This window comes from Hyperolius riggenbachi, chromosome 10, assembly GCF_040937935.1.
Source record: "Hyperolius riggenbachi isolate aHypRig1 chromosome 10, aHypRig1.pri, whole genome shotgun sequence".
In the NCBI taxonomy this organism is placed as follows: Eukaryota; Metazoa; Chordata; class Amphibia; order Anura; family Hyperoliidae; genus Hyperolius; species Hyperolius riggenbachi.
Window position 1 is genome coordinate 73,910,665 of NC_090655.1, and position 14,608 is coordinate 73,925,272.

General features: G+C 46.5%; 1 long non-coding RNA gene across 2 annotated transcripts in view; it reads right to left on the reverse strand.

Moving 5' to 3' along the window:
• The window catches only part of LOC137534240 (uncharacterized), a 192,477-nt gene that overhangs the window by 94,744 nt on the left and 83,125 nt on the right, over positions 1-14,608 (reverse strand). The window contains exon 2 of one of the 2 annotated variants that reach the window (XR_011024342.1): positions 10,764-10,882. The exons of the other annotated variant lie outside the window; for it this stretch is intronic. This is a non-coding gene — a long non-coding RNA (uncharacterized lncRNA). The remainder of the gene's footprint in view (positions 1-10,763; positions 10,883-14,608) is intronic. 2 annotated transcript variants of the gene reach the window in all.

Consider the following 14,608-nt stretch of genomic DNA (forward strand, 5'->3'; position numbering starts at 1 on the left):
GATGGGGGGGCGCACTTTGGTGTCTCAGCCTTGGGTGCTGGAGGACCTTGTCCCGCCTCTGAGCAGGGAGACTTTTCATTGGTCCAACATGAGCCAATGAGAATTCTCTCTGTTGCTGAGGATTCCCATTGGTCTTTTTTAGCCCAATGCTTATTCCGGCCACCCATCCGGTATGGGAAAATGTGGAAAGTTCGTTCCGCTTGCATTGAGTAGTAAACAGATCCATTTTTTGTTTTAACAAGTGGAGGCAGATCCTATTTTTAACATTAGGATCCACTTCCTGCGTTAGGCAGCTCTTAAAAAACATCCAGAATGGGTCATTTTTTTAAAAAAGATACCACAGCCGAAATATATAGGGGAAATGGTATACGCATATGTGTGATGTCACGATTGCGTCATGCGCATGAGCAGAGCGCTCGCAGTCATGCGCTGTAGGCTGCACACAGCCAGGCCAGTGCTGGCGCAATGATGCCCAACTTCAGCGACCTGGAAGAGGGTGCCGGAGGGCAATTAAGAGCATGGGAGGGGCAGAAAGGAGAACGGAGGTAGCAGTGGGCATCAGGATGACTCCCCATACATGCCAGCTACCCCCATGTCTACTATATATTTCGGCTCTGGTATCCTTTAAGCGAGTGTGAACCAGCCCTAATGCAGCTTTGCTGTTTTGCAAATTGTTGATTAAGATTCAGGTCCACTTTAAGTTTGATTTTATGTAAGACAATTTATTGCCAAATAGACCATATGGCCGATCCCTGAAGTGTTTATTTGATGAGGGGGTTGAAATCTTTCTTTTGCATTGTTCTCTTCTGTCTACCCTCCTTCATGAAGTAATTGCCTTTGTTACATGCAAATTCATCAATATTTTATATTGATTTTCTTTGTGACTAATACTAAGCCCTGGCCGAGGGCATATTCCGCAGCAGCTCATAAATTATGCATGGAAAATCATACCACTTTTATAGTCTGTGCAATACGATCACGTAAAGAATGAAGATAAGTAGCTACGTAGTTAGGTTGAAAAAAACATGCATTTAGTTCAACTGAGGAAATGCACCCTCTGAACCCCAGTAAATGCAAAGGAAAATGAAAAACACCAAAAACACCATACATCAGGAACAAAATCCCTCCTTTATGGTAGTGGGAGAGTTCCCTGGATCAACATGCCATTATTTATTTTATTTTTTTCAAGTAATCCTGTAAGAAAAAAAGAGCCCCTATGGGGTACTTACCTCTGGAGGGGGAAGCCTCTCGATCCTAATAAAGCGTCCCCCATCCTCTTCAGCCTCGGGGATCCAGCACTGGCAGCATTCAAACAGCATGGGGCAATATTTATCTATTTGCGCTCCAGTGCAGTACAAGATTAGCCTAGGGCTCTGGCGGAAATTGCTTGAGTCTGATTGGGTCTGCTCTGTAGTGCCAGCACAATCAGGCTCGACTATTTCTGCTGGAGCCTGAGCAGAAAGCCACTAGCGCACCTGCGCAGGCAGACCACTGTTATTGTAATCGGTTGTTTGGGGATGTCAGCTCTGGATCAGGCTGGCTGAGGAGGATGGGGCAAGCCTCATTAGGATCCGGAGGCTTCCTTCTTCCAGGGTGAGTATCTGTTTTATTATTTTTCTACAGTTATGGATTCCCTTAAAGTAAACCTGAGACATGAAAAAAACACAGGCTTTTTACTTACTTAGGGCTTTTTCCAGCTTCTTGTAGTCTGTCAGCTCCCTTGGTGTCCTCCCAGTCAAGTCTGATGTGCTGCTGCAGCTAAATTAACATCCACAGTCCAAGGGACTACTGCTCATGTGCTGATCTGGACCGTGGGCCTCCTCAAGGCCATGTGAAGGTGCAGAATGCTTTAGGCCACAGGAGCGTGATCAAGGAGTTGCGCAGCCCGGAACAGAGCATGTGCAGTATTCCATGACTGAGTGTCGACCTTTACCAGGTCTGACAGTGGCAGAACGGAGAGTGCTGGGTGAATGGCAAGGGAGCTTAAAGACTATAGGGGGCTGGAAGAAGCCCCAGGAAAGTAAAAATCCTGTGGTTCCTCTCATTGTAGGTACACTTTAAGGGGGGAGACTTGGGAACTCATACAGCCAGTTCTAAGGATTCTGCTCAATTACTCAGTCAGCCCCTATGGTACTGCCACAGGTCCTTCTTGGCTGAGGCAGCTGATCACGTCTAAGCCAATCTAGCACGTGCACAGGCGCACCTCTAGTCTACTGAGACCGTTTAATGGTCCGGTATGCTGGATCTTCAAGCAACAATCAATGGGTGGGTCCATTGTTCTCCTTCTCACTTCTTCCACTGAAAACCACTCAGTTGTGGTTGTGCGTTATCTCTCCTCCCTTTTTAATGCCAAAAGATGCTGTAATGCTTGGGGGTTATACTTTGACCACCCAGAGCAACAAGGCTGAATGTAATGCTGAATAATGGAAGAGGCTACACAGGTTGCCCAGAACAAGTGCAGCTCTGGGCTTCCGATCTCGCTACAAATAAGACGCAATGGCAGCACAGTGCGATGTTGCGTTGCCTTAGCGATAGCAAGCATTCAGACAAGTACAAGACAGGACTATAGATTGGAGCGTAACTAGTAGCAACCACAGCTCACAGTCACGTCCACAGAAGCAGAGCAAGCAGGCAACAACAGTCACCAGCAAGCATCCACACAGACAAAACTACAGGAAAGAACATAACTAATAGCAACCGCAGCCTATCAGTTACGTTCCCAGAACTAGAGTAACAGGAATACTACCAGTCACCAACGTGGTTATGGCAGAATCCAAACTATCAGGATAATGGTCTTCACTGACACACTGCGAATGCAGCGAACGTCCATCAGGCATGGAAACAAGGCAGTACACAATAATACAGAAAAATAACAAACAGCTCAATTAACGGATAAATGTATATTAGCAAGTCTTCGTACATATTTATCAAAAAACTAGCTAAAGCACAAGTAATAAGGTTGCAGGAACTACATTAACAGAACTATACAGAGCAACGAGGTGCCCAGCAGACCAGCGTACTGACCGCTATGACGGGCAAGGTCCAAAAGGGGAGACAGACTTTTATGCCGGCATCGACCAATGGATGCAAGCATGCACATTTTCACAACCAGCTAGCAAATGGTAATCATTCAATCCTGAGCTGGCTTGTGAATGTAAAGGACTCCCATAGGAAATACATGCAGCAGTGGCGTACCTAGGGCATTTGGCACCCGGTGCTGGGTATTAAAAGACACCCCCCCCTTAAAAAAATGGGCGTGGCCACAACCGGCAAAAAGTGGGCGTGGTCATGACCGCATGAGGGCGGAGCTAACTGTAATTTAAAGTATTAGCTAGTATAGTTGCCCCCAGTATAGCTAGTACAGTTGCCCCCAGTATAGCTGCCCCAGTGAAGCTAGTATAGTTGCCCCCAGTATAGCTAGTATAGTTGCCCCCAGTATAGATAGTACAGTTGCCCCCAGTATAGCTGCCCAAGTAAAGCTAGTATAGTTGCCCCCAGTATAGATAGTATAGTTGCCCCCAGTATAGCTAGTTTAGTTGTCCCCAGTATAGCTAGTTTAGTTGTCCCCAGTATAGCTAGTATAGTTGCCCCCAGTATAGCTGCCCCCAGTATAGCTAGTATAGTTGCCCCCAGTATAGCTAGTATAGTTGCCCCCAGTATAGCTGGTATAGTTGCCCCCAGTATAGCTGGTATAGTTGCCCCCAGTATAGCTAGTATAGTTGCCCCCAGTATAGCTGGTATAGTTGCCCCCAGTATAGCTGGTATAGTTGCCCCCAGTATAGCTAGTATAGTTGCCCCCAGTATAGCTGGTATAGTTGCCCCCAGTATAGCTGGTATAGTTGCCCCCAGTATAGCTAGTATAGCTGCCCCCAGTATAGCTAGTATAGCTGCCCCCAGTATAGCTAGTATAGATGCTCCCAGTATAGCTAGTTTAGTTGCCCCCAGTATAGCTAGTATAGATGCCCCCAGTATAGTTGCCCCCAGTATAGATGCTCCCAGTATAGCTAGTTTAGTTGCCCCCAGTATAGCTAGTATAGTTGCCCCCAGTATAGATGCTCCCAGTATAATTACCCCAGTATAGCTGCCCCCAAAATAGCTAGTTTAGTTGCCCCCAGTATAGCTAGTATAGATGCCCCCAGTATAGCTAGTTTAGTTGCCCCCAGTATAGCTAGTTTAGTTGCCCCCAGTATAGCTGCTCCAGCAGGGGAAGAGCAGCGCTGGAAGGAGGGGTGACAGGGATAGCGGCGGGGAGGGGGGAAAGATCCCCCCCCTCCCTCACCTGGGTCCCCTCCTTCCGCCTCTCTTCCCCTCCAAATGACAGCGGGGGCAGCGGGCAACTTAGAGTAAGGGCGGGCGGGCGGGCGTGCAGAGACTACTCACTTTACGTCTGGCTGCGTTCCAGCAGCTGGAGCGCTCCGTCGCCGTCACGTGCCTCTTCTCCGCCTCCAATGCGTGTCACAGCATTGGAGGCGGAGAAGAGGCATGTGACGGCGACCCAGCGTTCCAGCTGCTGAAACGCAGCCAGACGTAAAGTGAGTAGTCGTCTCTGCCCGCCCGCCCTTACTCTAAGTTGCCCGCTGCCCCCGCTGTCATTTGGAGGGGAAGAGAGGCGGAAGGAGGGGACCCAGGTGAGGGAGGGGGGGATCTTTCCCCCCCTCCCCGCCGCTATCCCTGTCACCCCTCCTTCCAGCGGTGCTCTTCCCCTGCTGCGGCTGCATGGGGGGTCGTGGCGACACCCCCCTGGCTGGCTGTCACCCGGTGCGCCACTCCCCCCTGTGCCCTATTGTAGGAACGCTACTGACATGCAGTATTATGTAACAACATGCCTGCAGGAAATCCAGGGCTATCTGGCCGCAGCTCAGCTGCAGCAAGCAATTGGTGGAAAGATGACAGCATCCTGAGCTGCCCAGAACTGCAGAGCGATTGCAAATGACAATGTGACAAGTTTTGAGTTCTGGGAGTATACTTTATATAAAAAAGGGCTCTTGTTGAAAACGGTGCAGGGTAATGCCGATAGTAGACCATCGGTAATTTTACAGATATTCTACTTTCCCCTATTCCCGTTAGTAGAATATCAGTAATTATACCGATATTCTACTATAGCAACAACCCGTCCCACTCTGACCTCTCTTACCTCTTCCCAGTCCCGCTCCACTGCTGGGGCCGGTATTGTAGCGTTAAACACTCAATGACACTCAACACTCAACTCAGTGATTTTTAATCAAGAATATATTATTAAAAAGGAAGAAGTCGGCCTTCCTAATATTGGGGAAATTGATGAAGAAGCTGTTTTATGTTAAGTAAACCTGAAGCGAAAAAAACAAACTTATGATATAATTAATTGAATGTACAGTACGGATAATAAATAGAACATTAGTAGCAAAGAAATGAGTCTAATATTTTAATTTGCAATTATATAGCTTTTTTTTTTTTTTTTTTTTTTTTTTTTTTTTTTTTATAACATTGCATCATTTTGTCATATTTGCAGTTAAAAACCACACTTTGTATTTTAAGCTATAAAGCAGAGCAGAGCTAATGACCCTTTGAACTTTTCTGCAGTACAACCTTAACTAAAGCTGGCTCTCACTGTTTCTTGGCTTTTTAGGTGCTTCAGAAAACAAGACTGTATTCGGAGAAGCTCTTTTGCATAGATAACAACTGGAGTTCTGTACTGTGAAACAATTACAACTAATGCTCTATTTCTTAGCTGTACCACACATACAATTCATCATCTCTTCAGTTTATTTTCGTTTTAGGTTTGCTTTATGTTCCCCCTTTACGAAACGTTCAGGTTTTCTATGGAAGAGGACATGCTGATACGAGAAGTAGATAATACGTTGAATTTACTGAAGCAAAGTCATGCAAACAAGCACAGCAAGTGGCAAAGTAAACTAGCGAACACATAGGGAACACACAAAAACAATATGAGAACGAGCAAGAACATTGCAACAAACCACACAACACAAACAAAGAATGGATACCTAATGCTGGCAACACATAACGATGTTAACTACTTCACTACCACCAGTACAGACAAAAGCCTCAGTAATGAGATGTTTCCTTGCTTTTGGTGGTGTGAAAATTACTCCAGTCATGGATCTTACTTAGTTCACTCAAAACAAACATTCCGGGCAAGGCTGGATTTCTACTTTTTCTGCCACTAGGCCAAAGTATGTTGTGGTTCACCTTTCTTTTGCAGAACCATCCTCCTATTCCACGTGTAGCCCCCTCTTCCACTTGTAACATCCATATACTGTACATCAGTCCATTTTATGAACAGCTCCCTTGAGCATCAGTTTCACAAATACATGTGTTCCTCCCCATTTTCGGCCTCCTCTTTCATGTTCAGGTGCTCCCTTGGGCTTCAGCTGTCCAAGGCCTGGGCCTTTGTGGCCTATCCAGAAATCCAGCCCTAATTTTGTTAAAGGGGAACTTCAGCCTAAACAAACATACTGTCATCAAGTTACATTAGTTATGTTAATTAGAATAGATAGGTAATATAATCTCTTACCCACCCTGTTTTAAAAAAACAGGCAAATGTTTGTGATTCATGGGGGCTGCCATCTTTGTCATGGGGGCAGCCATCTTTTTGGTTGAAAGGAGGTGACAAGGAGCAGGAGACACAGTTCCAACTGTCCTGTGTCCTGATCACCCCTCCCAGCTGCACACGCTAGGCTTCAAATGTCAAATTCAAAATGTAAAAAAAAAAATTTGCACCAAAACAGCAGAACGAGAACAACAAAATCAGAAATCCCATCATGCTTTGCACAGCATCAGGGGAAAAAAGCCCGGGCAGTTTACTTCTGTGCAGCTAAAAATGAGGCTTGTATAAGAGAAACAAAGTTCTGATGCTGTGAAACTGTTAAAGAAACACAAAGCCTTTTCAGTGCTGCTGAGTCGATTTTTAGTCCGGATGTTAACTTTAAGGACAAACTTGCCTTTCTTTTTGTATCAAATATTTAATCCCATACATTAAACAAAAAGACTCAACTTAATTTTTTTTTACAAGACAACATCTGTTTTAAGAGGATAGTTAACATGAATTAAATTGAGAATTATTTTAATAGTTTAATTTATTTACCTAGAGTATAGTAACTTATGGGTCCCTCATGTCCAGGGGTCCTCTGCATCTCCTATAGGTACACGACTAAGTGATTCTTCTAGAATCTAGATTAAAGAGAGTCTGAAGTCATTTTTTAAAAACAGATACCTACCTAATGTAAGGGAATACTCTGGGTCCTAATGAGCCTTCCCGTTCCTCTCTGATGGGTCGGAGACTGCTCTCTGCCGCTGCGGGAGGCTTCGGAAGTCTTTGGGAGCCCGAGTGCTCCCAAAGATGGGCCGCTCCATGCTGTGCATGCGTGAGCATGATTTCACTCGCGCATGCGCAGTATGGAGCGGCTCATCTTCTAGAGAACTCGGGCTCCCAAAGACTTCCCGAAGCCTTCCATGGTGAGAGATTTGAATGGGGGATCCATCGCTGGAACAAAGTAAGTATATCTGAAGTAAAAATATACTTATGTACAATTGTACCTACAGTTATTCTTCTAAATAGGACTTTCATACAATCCAACAGTTTTATTTAACTTTAAAAATTCAAAATTCTAACATTATAGTCTCAAGTAAATTATGTTTTCCAGCTCCCTTGGAGACACATCTTAAATGATTGAACTTTCCATGTGTTCCCTGCACTTACTAGTGTTTTTCTTCCACCACACAGGAATTTATGCCCTCTGATTAGTTATCAGTGAAAGTTACACCGTTTTCATTTTTGTCCAACTGCAGAGTGATGTTGTTTTTAGCCCTGGATTCTTAACCTTTCAGTGAGAAAAAAGGAACACAGCCTAGCTCTATGTAGAACTGGGACTGTACATATTCTGTACATGTTTATCTCCTTATGTTACATGTCACTTCAGGTATCATTTAAAAAAAAGTATAGAATCTAATTGTATGCAACCCCACTATGGTTTGCTAGGTCTCAGGTGAATTGTAAATTTTTATCACCTAATACCATACCCTTTTTTAAAACAAAAAATCCAGCTGTATTTTGTGCAGAGCTGTCTAAAGCGATCACACAGCTCTCAGTCCCAACTGCACTAGAAGTATAACTGACTTCCACAAATCTGCACCCCCTGCTGTGTCACCTTATGTAGGTGGGAGGCAGCAATGCCAATTTTGCTCAGTCATCCACTGTCAGCAAATTTTGGCATATCAGAATAGTCATTGGTATAAAATAAGAAACCAAAATGATGTGAGAGAGTAAAGTCATACTTTAAAGTGGATCAAAATTACGTAACGTTTACTAAATCAAAGATCTTGTACAAATGTTTTGCTAGGCCTACGTAGCCACTCAGAACCTTTTGAAGTAAACCAAAGTATCACACAAAGCGACTCTTCCTTGCCTTGGTGAGACACTGCTGTGTTCTGCATGGTGGTGATATCACAGTGATACGCAGAGGACTAGTGTGGTGTTCCTGCTACTGGCCTGTAGATGGCGCTGGTGATAGGTAGAGGAAGTAGGGGAAAACCTCTGTAGCATTTTCCTGATCCTCCAGGATCCCTCTGCTGCTAGCTACAACCCACTTCCTCTTTATGGCTGTATCCCATCCATGTATAAGCGGCATCACCATACTGCACTGATGCGCGGACAGCTGTGCCTGCACAGTAGCATGGGGAACAAAGCCATGCTTGTATGGCTCTGTGCTACTGCGCAGGCGTGGGCCATGCTTGCGCCGTGAGCAATCTTTGACTTTAATGACTTTAATGTTGAAGATTCCTTAGAGGGCCCCAGCACAGCGCAGGAGGGGCCAAGGAAGACTAGGGAAGGACTATCCAGAGGCTTCCCCTTACTGAGCTAAGGCTTTTTTCCTTGGGGAGACTTTAATCAGTGTCTCTGTAACACATTGCTGTGCCTGTGTGTTTATGTATTTTTGAGTGCAAACATTCGTACCACTTTGTATTTAATTTGCCCTTGTACCTGACTGCCCCAGCTTATAGGCACTTTTTTTATTGACGGGAGGAAGCGGCTATGATCCTGTGAAACGCGTTGTCTTGTCTTTATGCTCATTCAAAGACCTCTCAAAAGTGCTAATTAGTGACATAAACCAGCATCTACCTCGACTTTCAAACAGTTTTTAGTTGTGTAGTTTTATTACCATTGGGCACCTGCAGCTGTTTGATATGTGAGCCACATACCTGGCACTCAAATACTGCCTGGCTGAAATATGCATCTACCTAGTAAAGCAAAGTCCCCGTTATCCGATACTCAGGCAACCGAAGGTCTCAACTAACCGGCATGCCTGAGGGGATAACGGGAACTGTGCTTTGGGGGGTTTTCAGGGGGGTTGCAGGGCATAAAATACGCACCAAGCATCCGGGCAGCGTCTTCTATCCATCCTGGAGCTCCTAGCAGCTTTCCGGGCGCCCATGCATGGCTCCCGATGTGTCATGTGACCCAACTCAGGTCTGGTGACACGCCGGGACCCAGACATGGAGGAATCCGGAAAGCGGCTAGGAGCTACAGGATGGATAGAAGACACCATCCTGAGGCTTGGTAAGTATTTTATGCAGTGGACGGTGAGGGGGGGGGGGGGGGGGTTGTGACTCGGTTCTACTTTTCCAGCCGGTTCAAGCAACCAGCAAGGACATGAATCCGGCATCAGGCGATCATGGCTGGTGCCAGATACCGGGGGTCTTGCTGTATAAAGGGTTTCTAGAATACTTTATCTACCATTAGAGAAATATTCCCTGTAAAGGTTCTTGCAAGGGATTACCAGGTGAAGTGTGAAGAGGCAGTCACACATTTACGCATAATCAGACTAACTATGTTGACTAACAGCTAAAGCTGCTTTACACTTACTTTATTTAAAGTCACCTGAGGCTTCTTACTGTCTTAGCAGTCACACATGCCATGCCCTGTAATACTTTGCTATAGAAGTATGTAAGAAATGTTTCCATGGCTTCTGTAATGATTGTGTTTAAACAGAGCATAAAAACATCAAACAGAAACCTTCAGTCTTCTACCACCTAGGTTCTCAACATGCGGTACGCGTACCCCAGGGGGTACTTCTGATGGGTCCAGGGGGTACTCGGGCCTGATGTACTTAACCAAGAATAACAAATTTAGAGATTTAGAAAATTATAATTCTTATTTAAACAACACCAAATTAGTATTTTAGCTAATTAAAAGCAATAATAAATGCTTGCACATTGTTTACAACCAATTATCATGTACTACGATTAAATATATATTTGTCAAGGGGTACTTGTGATAATGTTTACTATGCTAGGGGGTACTCGATGAGTACAGGGTTTTAAAAGGGGTACACACTAATAAAATGTTGAGAAACACTGTTCTACCAGATAAAAGTCACTCTGAATCCTTATGGGTTCATTCTATAGATAGATTTCTAGCTAAATCATTTTCCATGTGTCGATCTCACTTTCAGAGGTGATGATGTCCTCAGTAACCTGCAGAAGAAATTGCCTCAGGCATGTATAGGAGGTGATTGATAAGTATGATGTTGTTATACTCTACATACGAGCCGGATCATATTAAAGTACAGGTTGCATTGGAGGAGCCTGATGGAGGCTGCCATCTTTTTAAAAAATGTACGATTTCTGACTGAAATTGCTGACCTTCTGACAGGAATACTTTCCAGAACATAACTTAATAAATAACATTGTTCATTTTTACAATATTCATTTACAGTATATTAATGTATAAATCAATAATTCAATGTTTGCCCAACAATCTTACCTACCGCCATCTTTACTGCTGACGAAGTGCATCATTGTCAGGAGTGAGCTGGAACATCACATGACCTCCCAGAGTGCTCTGGGATAGAAGGCTGCTTGACATCATCGCCTACGATAAACATAACTGGGAGGGCAGGGTTACAAACAAATATACAGAAATATATAGACATAGGAAGCATAAAAATGGTTATATAATTACACGTCACTATGGTTCTTCTTTAAATAATTACTCACCAGGAACAGGTTAGACTGTACTGTAATACTAGCACATACACAAAGAATTGTTTTGGCCAAAGAAATTACCTGTTAATGTAAAATCTCAGTTTATATTCAGGTCAATACTGAGAATGTAGAGGAGAACAGGGATGCTCGGATGTGCCTCATCCACGAATTCGGCAATCCGCGTGGTTGCAAAAAAAAATCCGCATTCGGCCCCGCCGCATGCGGATTTTCGCCCGCGTCCACGCAACCACGCGGATTTTCTGCCGTGAATGGCATAATCACGCGTGGATTCCCGCCCGGAGGCGGATTTCTTTTAACATTAATAACAAAGCCCCCATACATGCTACAATCCCCCAAATTGCATGGATTATCGAGGTGATAAGGGGCAACATAACTTCAACATAAAAAATTCCCCCCAAATTTTTTTTTCTAGAGAAAATGGATTTTAAAGTGAAATCAACACTTTAAATGGGGCTATTAATTGGTAATAAGTGGTTTTAAAAAGGGATATACGCGTTAAGCAGTCAAAGAGGTGAAGACGAGTTCCAATGGCACTTGGCGGCGAAGGTACCGCTGGAGGAAGATGAGTGGCTGACGCCAAAAAGGCCCCAGAGAGGTTTTTGTAATTTTTTTTTGTTTTTTTGCAGCAATTAGCAATGACATCGCAGCAGAGTTGTCAGTGGACATGGGCAGTGTGAACGCAGAGTGCAGTGGTGGTAGCGACTGAGTCAGGAGAAGGACTATGCGGGCGGTCAGTTCAGCAGCACAGAAGGACCACGGCAACATACTGGTAGTAGTAGTAGCAGCACAGCGTCATAGTGCTGGCCAAAAAATTAAATGCACCCGGTGACCCGGGCAGTGTGAACGCAGACAGAGTACATTGGTGGAAGCGAGTGAGTCAGGAGGAGGAGGACAATGCCGGCGGTCAATTCAGCAGCACAGAAGGACCATGGCAACATACTGGTGGTAGTAGTAGCAGCACAGCATCATAGTGCTGGCCAAAAAATTAAATGCACCCGGTGACCCGGGCAGTGTGAACGCAGACAGAGTGCATTGGTGGAAGCGACTGAGTCAGGAGGAGGAGGACAATGCGGACGGTCAGATCAGCAGCAGCAGCACAGAAGGACCATGGCAACATACTGGTGGTAGTAGTAGTAGCACAGTGTCATAGTGCTGGCCAAAAAATTAAATGCACCCTGTGACCCGGGCCGTGATAACGCAGACAGAGTGCATTGGTGGTACCGTGGTAGCGACTGAGTCAGGAGGAGGAGGAGGACAAAGCGGGCGTTCAGTTCAGCAGCAGCAGCACAGAAGGACCATGGCAACATACTGGTGGTAGTAGTAGCAGCACAGCGTCATAGTGCTGGGCAAAAAATTAAATGCACCCGGTGACCCGGGCAGTGTGAACGCAGAGTGCAGCAGCGGGAAGCGACTGAGTCAGGAGGAGGAGGACAATGCGGGCGGTCAGTTCAGCAGCAGCAGCACAGAAGGACCATGCCAACATACTGGTGGTAGTAGTAGCAGTAGCAGCACAGCGTCATAGTGCTGGCCAAAAAATTAAATGCACCCGGTGACCCGGGCAGTGATAACGCAGACAGAGTACATTGGTGGTACCGTGGTAGCGACTGAGTCAGGAGGAGGAGGAGGACAAAGCGGGCGTTCAGTTCAGCAGCAGCAGCAGCACAGAAGGACCATGGCAACATACTGGTGGTAGTAGTAGCAGCACAGCGTCATAGTGTTGGCCAAAAAATTAAATGCACCCGGTGACCCGGGCAGTGATAACGCAGACAGAGTGCATTGGTGGTACCGTGGTAGCGACTGAGTCAGGAGGAGGAGGAGGACAAAGCTGGCGTTCAGTTCAGCAGCAGCAGCAGCACAGAAGGACCATGGCAACATACTGGTGGTAGTAGTAGCAGCACAGCGTCATAGTGCTGGCCAAAAAATTAAATGCACCCGGTGACCCGGGCAGTGATAGCACAGACAGAGTGCATTGGTGGTACCGTGGTAGCGACTGAGTCAGGAGGAGGAGGAGGACAAAGCGGGCGTTCAGTTCAGCAGCAGCAGCACAGAAGGACCATGGCAACATACTGGTGGTAGTAGTAGCAGCACAGCGTCATAGTGCTGGCCAAAAAATTAAATGCACCCGGTGACCCAGGCAGTGATAACGCAGACAGAGTACATTGGTGGAAGCGACTGAGTCAGGAGGAGGAGGACAATGCGGGCAGTCAGTTCAGCAGCACAGAAGGACCATGGCAACATACTGGTGGTAGTAGTAGCAGCACAGCGTCATAGTGCTGGCCAAAAAAATAAATGCACCCAGTGACCCGGGCAGTGTGAACGCAGAGTGTAGTAGCGACTGAGTCAGGAGGACAAAGCGGGCGGTCAGTTCAGCAGCTCAGAAGGAGGACCATGGCAACTTACTGGTAGTAGTACCATAACACCAAAAAATTAACCAAGGTAGGCACTAGGCAGGTAGTAACTGTCTTTATAAAGGCAGGCATAGTTTACAACAGCACATGCAGCAGCCACTTCATGTCCCCCTGTGTCCAACAATAGGGGCCAGGAACTCACCTTCCACCCAAGCCTGGTTGATTTTCAGGAAGGTGAGTTTGTCCACAGAGGCGTGGGAGAGCGCTTCTCTGTGACCACGCCACCGGCCGCACTAAAGCATCTCTCTGAGAGGACACTGGAAGGTGGGCAGGATAGGAGTTCCAGGGCGTACTGGGAAAGCTCGCTCCAGATGTCCAGTCTCTTGAACCAGTACTCCAAGGGGTCCACGGGGCTGTCGGTGTCATTGAGCCCGCTGGATGACCCCATATAGTCAGACACCATGGTGGTCAGTCGTTGCTTGTGCTGGTTGGTGGTGGATGCTGTGGCGGGCACCTCTGTTCTGGGCTGCTGCACTGCATACAGGCTCTTGCTGCTGCTGCTGCTGGTGGTTGTTGTTGTGCTGCTAGTGGCAATGGCAGGCACCTCTTGCTGGCTTGGCAGAGCAATTACAGTGGGGGTGGAAGGCTGGGGGAATGCTTCCAGTAGTCTGCGCACAAGGGCCTCCTTCAACTCCCTTGTGCGTTGCTCGGTGGTGGATGGCGTCATTAAGTCTCCCAGCTTCCCCTTCAGACGGGGATCAAGCATCAAGGTAATCCAGATGTCCTCCCTTGAACGCATCTGGATCACCCGGGGGTCCCTGCGAAGGCAGCGCAACATGTGCACAGCCATGGGAAACAAGTGGGCCCTGCCAGCAAGATCTTCCTCGTCCTTGCCATTGTCCCATAACGCATGCCTGTCCTCTTCCTGTGCCATGTCGTTGTCCTCCTCAAACCGCCATCCACGTACAACGCCTGCTGCACTCTGCTCCTCCTCCTCCTCCTCATTCAGGTTAGGGACCTCCAACTCTTCCACTACCTGCTGTGAGCCCTCCTCTGAGCTGGACTGTGCTGCCATCTGCTCCTGTTCTTCCAACTGCCTCAGGGCTTCATCCCCACGCTCAATTAAATTGTCCATTGCCTGCTCCAGTAGACAAACCAAGGGCACCCACTGGCACACAGAGGCCCGCTCCTCACTGACCATCTTGGTTGCCTCCAGGAAGGGACTCAGCACCAGGCATACTTGCTGCATCAGTGTCCAC